The sequence below is a fragment of the Schistocerca nitens genome, chromosome 8 (assembly GCF_023898315.1).
Source record: "Schistocerca nitens isolate TAMUIC-IGC-003100 chromosome 8, iqSchNite1.1, whole genome shotgun sequence".
NCBI classification, from domain to species: domain Eukaryota; kingdom Metazoa; phylum Arthropoda; class Insecta; order Orthoptera; family Acrididae; genus Schistocerca; species Schistocerca nitens.
The window spans coordinates 217,719,497-217,728,324 of record NC_064621.1 but is presented as its reverse complement, the minus strand read 5'-3'; positions in this window follow the sequence as shown (position 1 = coordinate 217,728,324).

Below are 8,828 nucleotides of genomic sequence, written 5' to 3'. Positions count from 1 at the left end.
TCTTCTGTTACCCAAGGATTTCTATTAACCCTCGTCTTTTTACCTATTTGATCCTCTGCTACCTTTACTATTTCGTCTCTCAAAGCTACCCGTTCTTCTTCTACTGTATTTCTTTCCCCCATTCTTGTCAATCGTTCCCTAATTTCCTCCCTGCAGCTCTCTACAACCTCTGGTTCTTTCAGTTTATCCAGGTCCCATCTCCTCAATTTCCCACCTTTTTGCAGTTTCTTCAGTTTTAATCTACAGTTCATAACCAATAGATTGTGGTCAGAGTCCACATCTTCCCCTGGAAATGTCTTACAATTTAAAACTGGGTTCCTAAATCTCTGTCTTACCATTATATAATCTATCTGATACCTTCCAGTATCTCTAGGCTTCTTCCATGTATACAACCTTCTTTCATGATTCTTGAACCAAGTGTTAACTATGATTAAGTTATGCTCTGTGCAAAATTCTACCAGGTGGCTTCCTCTTTCATTCCTCACTTCCATTCCATATTCACCTACTAGGTTTCCTTCTCTTCCTTTTCCTACTGTCGAGTTCCAGTCACCCATGACTATTAAATTTTCGTCTCCCTTCACTATCTGAATGATTTCTTTTATCTCATCATACATTTTATCAATCTCTTCATCATCTGCGGTGCTAGTTGGCATATAAACTTGTACTATTGTGGTAGGCGTGGGCTTCATATCTATCTTGGCCACAATAATGCGTTCACTATGCTGTTTGTAGTAGCTTACCCACATTCCTATTTTCCTATTCATTATAAACCTATTCCTGCATTACCCCTATTTGATTTTGTATTTATAACTCTGTATTCACCTGACCAGAAGTCTTGTTCCTCCTGCCACCGAACGTCACTAATTCCCACTATATCTAACTTTAACCTATCCCTTTTTAAATTTTCTAACCTACCTGCCTATTTAAGGGATCTGACATTCCACACTCCGATCCATAGAACGCCAGTTTCTTTTTTCTCCTGATAACAATGTCCTCCTGAGTAGTACCTGCCCAGAGATCCGAATGGGGGACTATTTTACCTCCGGAATATTTTACCCAAGAGGACGCCATCATCATTTAACCATGCAGTAAAGCTGCATGCCCTCGGGAAAAATTACGGCTGTAGTTTCCCCTTGCTTTCAACCATTCGTAGTACCAGCACAGCAAGGCCGTTTTGGTTAGTGTTACAAGGCCAGATCAGTCAATCATCCAGACTGTTGCCCCTGCAACTTCTGAAAAGGCTGCTGCCCCTCTTCAGGAACCACACGTTTGTCTGGCCTCTCAACTGATACCCCTCTGTTGTGGTTGCACCTACAGTACGGCTATTTGTGTCACTGAGGCGCAAGCCTCTGTACCAATGGCAAGGTCAATGGTTCATGGGGGGCTGAAAGTATTAAGTTTAATACTAAAAGTATTAATTTTAATATAATCTCTTCTGCCCACACGAAACAAATGGTATAGAACAAATAAAAACTTAGTTGAATTAAAATGGTGTTGTTTGCAACTTATTGTTTTATTAACAATGTATTTCACCTTCGTGGCATAGGTTTTGTAGTGTCAGACCAGTCTGCACGTATGCTATATGCTGTGAAGAGATGGCGACACCTCCAGTTATGACTCAATCTGTAAGACTATTCCCTAGGAATCCGAACCTATAAGCCTCAGACTCTGGGAACCCAAGAATCATAACATAACAAGCATTTTTATGTTACAGTGTCTTACGAGAAGGACAAAGAAATGCTTCAAGAAGTTCTTGAGACATGGATGTTTACCATTTTATGGGTTGTAGTTCACATCTGTACTCTTGCAAATCACTGAAATGCACGGCACGGCAGAGTGTACTCCTTACTGGACGACTTGTTACGTTTTCTACCTGCATATAGATGCCTCTGTGCACTGTATTTAGTTTAATTTTCCGTCTGCAATTCCCATGGAGCAATACACAAGGAGTTATAATATACGAGGGTAGTCCACGGAGTAAGTTCCGTTTCTATTTCTATCTGCGGCAGCACTACGATCGGCAGTTCCGAGCATGTGCGGCAGTTACTCTGACTCACGGAGATGACATGTACGCCATTTTCAGATCGCCGTTTGCCGACGTGTGCTTTGTAGTGCTTCTTTGTAATGTTAGCCATGATTTGTGATTCGTTTTCTAAATGCAAAGAAAGTTAAACCAAAAGAAATTCATTGCCAAATCTGCGAGCTTTACGGACAAAATGCTGTAAGTGATTCAATGGTTAGAAGATGAGTCAGACCGTTCAATGAAGCGAGTGATCAAGTGCACAATGAAGAACGAAGTGGACCCCCGTCTGTGGTTAATGATGAACTGGTTCACACAATAGAAGAGAATATTAAGCACAACGCTCCTAGCGACTTTCATTCTTCTTACACCTAAAATCTGTCCATGGTGGTCAACACTTCAATGATGATGACGAACTGAAAGAACATGTTACCACATGGTTGAATACACAGGTGGCAACCTTCCATGAAGAAGGCATACAAAAACTTGTGCCACTCTATGACAAGTGCCCAAAAAATTTCGAAAGCCATGTAGAAAAGTAGTTTAACAGTTGGAGATTTTTGTACAATAAATATTTTTTCTGTATTTGTGCACATTTGTTTTATATAACCAAACGGAACTTAATTTGTGGACATACTTCATATTTCTAGATTCTTCACTTATCATATACTGATTCTACCTGTAAGTCGTCATCATCAACCATCAACCAGTCCAGATTTTTCGGCATTACCCTAGCACATTCATATGGTTCAAACAAACCTATGATCATTCAGGCCGTCCTTTGTGTTCAGTGATCCGTTTGTCCTATTTTGCATGTATCTCACACTTGAGCGACTTTCTAAGATCAGATTGACTGCATTTTACGAGTATCTTAAAAATGAACTGAATTATTCCATGTGCATTTTCTACATTGCACTTGAATGTTCCAGTTTTTCATTTCAGGTCCCCAAGGATTTTTATGTACAGGTATTTATATGTGTGAACTGATTCCAATAGTAACTGATAGTCATAAGATCCCATGTTTTTGTGAAGTGCAGAGTTTCACATATGAGCATTGCTAATTTTCCACTACTTAGTCCTCCTATGATCTGATTACATATTCATGCAACCTTTTTTTCAGGTTGTATGTCACTATATAATATCATCTCCAGAAAGATAGTGGTTACTATTGCCAGGTAATCATTAATATACAATGTGAACAGCAAGAGTCCAACGTACTTTTCTAGTGGACACCTGTAGTTATTTCATCTGCTGATGATTTCCAAATTATATACTGTGTTCTCCCTACCAAGAAATACTTGATCCAGTTACGAATTTTGTGTTCACTGACTCCTGTGTAAGAACTTCTGAAATCCAGGAAGAAATGGATTCAAAGCATAGGAGAGGAAAAAACCATAGAAGGTGCCTAATATAACGAAGTGTAACATTTTTGAGCAAAAAATTCATCTGTAAAAAATGAGTAAAAGTTACTCTTATTTGCAAGATAAGCATCAATATGTTACCTTTAATATGCATCACAAGGAAAGTTATGCCAGAATGTAATTTGGGAGAAAGGAAGACAATTCACTGAATAGCACATGGCTCAGTATAATGTAGGTGCACAGGTTTTTGCACGCATTTGTGTGTGTGTGTGTGGGGGGGGGGCGGATTTCTGCTTTAGCTCATCAAATGATTTCTTCCGAATGCTAGCCGAGTTTTTATTTTCTTTTTTGTATATTTCACGATAACTCAATGCTTCAGCTATTCGATGTACTGGTCTATAATATTTGCACTTTTCGTGCAGAGTCTACTGTATTTTCATGGTCAAGTTAACATCACAGCACAGATATATTCTGTAAAGCAAAATGCTCAAATGAAGGCTTGAAGTAAATTGGGATCTAATGAATAGTGTTTATTCTTTAGTTACAAATTTAAAAGTACTAACAGTAATAGCAGATTTATATATGCGACCATATTACACTGTGCTCAATCACTAAACATATTCAAATTGAGCAAGAACATTTAAAAATGTGCAAAGCTCAGGACATGTAGTAATTCCAGCACCTGATGCAGCTTACACATCTTTTTACGAATATTTGTATTGGATAATACCTAACTGTAGGCTACATACTGGACAACTTAAGTAAAAACCAAGTTCATTAATACAGCACTGTTGAAATAGTGATACAGTTACACTGAAATACTAGAAAACATTAATGTGGCTTGAATTTTAAGATGTGGTACACTCATGAATCAATTTTTCCAAAATTTGATAATACAGTAAAACCCCACTTTTACACTTTTCAAGGGACTTGAAAAAATGGCGTAAACTGCGGGAAAATGTAAAATGTGGGAAATTACTTTTTTAAGTTTTACTGGTTGTGTATGGGGCCCCCTTTCCATTTTCGTAGTTTTGCATGATATATGTAGAGAATAGGCAACAAAATACTCATCAGGGAGTGTTTATTATTTAATAAACGTTATCTGAATTTAGCGGGTGACAAGACATTCACCGACACTTTATCACAACAAATCGCATTAAAAATGATGCAAACCACGCGGCCGCCATGTTGATTTACGTGTTTGCAAAGCTAAAGTAATGCAGTTGGTAGTTTTAGTATTTATACTTGATGCCTATGAAAAGTGCAGGTCAAGTGTATACTGCATTAAAGATCTCTCTAAACTGCATCATTTTTAGTGTAACTTTCCTGCGAAAGTGATGTCAGCAGATGTATACAGTACCGGCCATTTATCTTGCTGTCTTGGATTTTGTATATATAGGTGCATGAAATATTGTAAAGTGCGTAAAATATGGCACTACACTACAGTTCAATCTGCCACTGCAGCCTTTATTTCACACTCACTAGCTTAGTCAGCTCCCAGCCAAACTCACACTTTCAAATCAACAGACATCGAGGTTAAGATACAGACCAGTTTGTAACCACTGCCAAAATTACAGGGAAGGAAACTATACTACACTTAGGCATTTTAAGCACGGAATGGACAGTATCTTAAAAGGAGGATATAAGATGAACATCAACAAAAGCAAAACGAGGATAATGGAATGTAGTCGATTTAAATGAGATGATGCAGAGGGAATAAGATTAGGAAATGAGACACTTAAAGTAGTAAATGAGTTTTGCTATTTGGGAACCAAAATAACTGATGATGCTCAAAGTAGACAGGATATAAAATGTAGACTGGCAATGGCAAGGAAAGCACTTCTGAAAAAGAGAAATTTGTTAACATCTAGTATAGATTTAAGGGTCAGGAAATCTTTTATGAAAGTATGGAGTGTAGCAATGTATGGAAGTGAAACATGGACGATAACTAGTTTAGACAAGAAGAGAATAGAAGCTTTCGAAAAGTGGTGCTACAGAATAATGCTGAAGATTAGATGTGTAGATCGCGTAACTAATGAGGAAGTACTGAACAGAATTGGGGAGTGCAGGAATTTACGGCACAACTTGACTAGAAGAAGGGATCGGTTGGTAGGACATGTTCTGAGGTATCAAGGGCTCACCAATTTAGTATTGGAGGGCCGCATGGAGAGTAAAAATCGTGCAGGAAGACCAAGAGATTAATACACTAACCAGATTCAGAAGGATGTAGGTTGCAGTAGTTACTTGCAGATGAAGCAGCTTGGACAGGATAGATTAGCATGGAGAGGTGCATCAAACCAGGCTCTGGCCCAAAGACCACGTCAGCCACATTACTGACATTTGATTTGGTTGGTCTATAAATGTGGTTACTATGTTTTAGCTAATAGAAAAAAAATTGTGTGTTAAGTTCGTCTTGATTCCAAGTACATTGCCGATTTTCAGCGCCTTTTCGCGCAACATCACACCGTTTACTGCAATATTTGACGCATTTACTGTCTGAAACCAGTTATTTGTAGTTTCTTTCAGTTCTGCGTATTTCGAATAGCTGGCATATTTAAATTTTTTGGAGTTTGGCTCACTGTTTTTTACACTTTCCAAAACAGACACTCGGTTTTCATGATAGTCTTCAGTTTAGATATGGGTATTCCAAAGCTCTGTGCTAATGCAGCACATGTTCAACGGTGAGCTTCAACTCTATCCAGAATTTTGACTTTTTCTTTCATAGAAAGGGTTTTCCTGTCTCTTTTGGCAGTACTGGCGTTTTCCAACTTAAAACTGTGACAGAAAAAAACTATATGAAAGAAACAACTAACCACAGACTTCAATCACTTCACACAAGACTATGAACATGCTACACACAAACAAAGTAACAAACACAAACTCTTTACACGGCAGTTTTCGAGAATAACTGTGTCGACTGAAATCCACTCACTTGGACTTTAGGACTAGACTTGTCAGCTTTGCCAATGTTGTCAACCTTACATAGCAAACAGCACTGTACAAAGTGTATACGAACCATAAAGGAAACCACTGTATATTAGCAAGTTACAATTACGGGGAAATGGATATCCTCTGTATGTGATCATTAACACTGAAACAACGTGGATACAATAAAGTAAGGGTACTACTTATTGTAGCAAATGAATCACGGTGTATACAACCAAGAACAACCAGGAGATCCGGGAATTTTTTAGAATCTCGGGAATTTTTCATTGTTTTAGTGTTCAGTTAAATTTTTGTAATTTTGACTGATAAGAACCGATACTCTAAGAAAGGATAGTACTGTACCCTTACTACTGGAGAATAATATTGCAGCAATAAAACATGAATGAGAGAGAAAAAACGAAAATAAAACTTAAACTGGAAAGGAAATGTGTCATACAAAACAACAAAACACAGTGCTCATACAAGTGTCTGCCAACAACAAAATGTGTCAAAGACTTTAGGAAGACTATGCAGTGCTCATAACAACAAACTGCCTCCGATGAGCGTGACATCACAATTGTTTACATTAGATTCATTTGACCAGTTACCAGTAGGCTCATGCACATACGCAGTTGAGTTGCGTATAAGTAGTATCTTCTCCCACTTGTCACTACAGAAATGTGGCTGTTGGCTGTGTAAGCATTAGCAGCAAACAGGCAGATGCTACCTGGAAAAATTTCACTGGTGCGCCCAAGCTGCCAGATTCACGCATGCACCAAATTCATATTCTTGAGGAAAAAAAACACTTGTTTCACAAAGCGCCAAGCATCAAGCGTATGTTGGTCTATCGATTATTCATATGATTTTGAAACGCATCGCTGTTGGTTTTTGAATATATTTGAACACGTTCTAAGTTTATTTGTGAATGAATCATAAGTTGATTTTTGATCGCGCGCATAGTGAATGTGACGTTTCTGCTGGGGGAATCCTCGTCGCATCTAGCTATAAACTTTCCTGCTAACAAAAGGGGACGGAGCTATAGGAGCTGAGCGGAATAAAGCCCAACTGATGAATGCCAATCGTTGTTTGTTTATGTCGTTGACTGAGTTTGCTACTGATAAGCATTGTTATAATTACTAGATTGAGACTACCAGAATGGAAATAAACAACTAACAGGAATAACGGGTAAGAAAGATTACGTATTATCTTCTTGGTGTATCCATGAAAATGAAATTTTATAGAAAAAATTTGCCAGATTGTTACACTAGTAAGGACCAGTTGTATAGTCCCTGGCTAGCAGCCACTTAAATTCTATTCTGGGAGTAGCGCGGAAAAAGCGTTGTATGATCACGTAAAACTATTTCCTAACATAAAGCTTTTTGCTTGTAGTAGGCCATGAATTATATTCTGTCATGTTATAAAAATGACCAGTATTGCCAACACAATCTCGCTTCCCGGTGTGTGTTACAATTGCTGCAATATTAGAGAGGCCTATTTTCTTTTATCTAGCAGACAGTGCTTTAATAAACAGATAGAGAAACCACAGCAGTCTTGGGCGCTATTTGTATTAACAGCTATTTCAGTACTAGACGACGCCATTTCGATTCTTCATGTAGCAAAATGTTTGACAAACTTCGATGAGGTAATAGATTCTCTTGCAGAAAGGAAAGCACGCCATGTGAGGCTGCAGAGAGATTATAGGACCTAGGACCTAAGGACTGAAAAAAGTGTGCTTGCTTATCTCTTGTCTTTACTGGTTTTATGTATCCTATATTTAATTTTATGCCACACAAAACAAGTTATTAGTTAATGGTCAGTAAAGAGTGCAAATTTTCTGGAGTTCTTGTTCTTCCGGTCACAAATAATTCCACCCAGTACTAATGTTTTCCCACTGTCTTGAGTATAGTTTGATGGCATCCATTACAAAATATACACGCCTGAATTCCTCAGAGCGAAATACAGTGACGTGCAGTAGAAGAATGCTGTGTGAAGAAGCGTGGCACTTAAGACCAAATAACATGTCTTACATTTACTCGAACATATGTTTTATGTATCAAACACTTCAGAAAAATGTGTGCTACAAAACGAGCAGATTTTTGAAAAGTCTTTTTTTTTTTAAATTTTTGACATCCTATCTCAAACTCTAGAGGGAGAGAAGGAGGGTGCCACTATTTAGTATTGCCCCAGTTTGGAAATATCGTAGATCCTGAGCTGATGTGGAGAGCAGTCTGAGTTATAGTGAGGAGGTGGGTAGTCTTCATATGACCCGTGTTTCCATTTCGTGACTTTGCTGTTTGCTCTTCGTTTACTGCTCTCACGTCAAATGAAAACAAAACGGATTTCTGTGGCTGGGAGCTATCAAGTGAATTAATTACATTCACATAAAAGGCTAAAATATGTTATTAGTTTCAGATTTAATTTTATTTCCGCCTTACTGACAGTCAAAGATTAATCGCCTTGCAAAACAATGAAGTTATTTTTGTCAGTTTGGTAAAGAAATTTGGCTCTTGTTAATCTTTTCC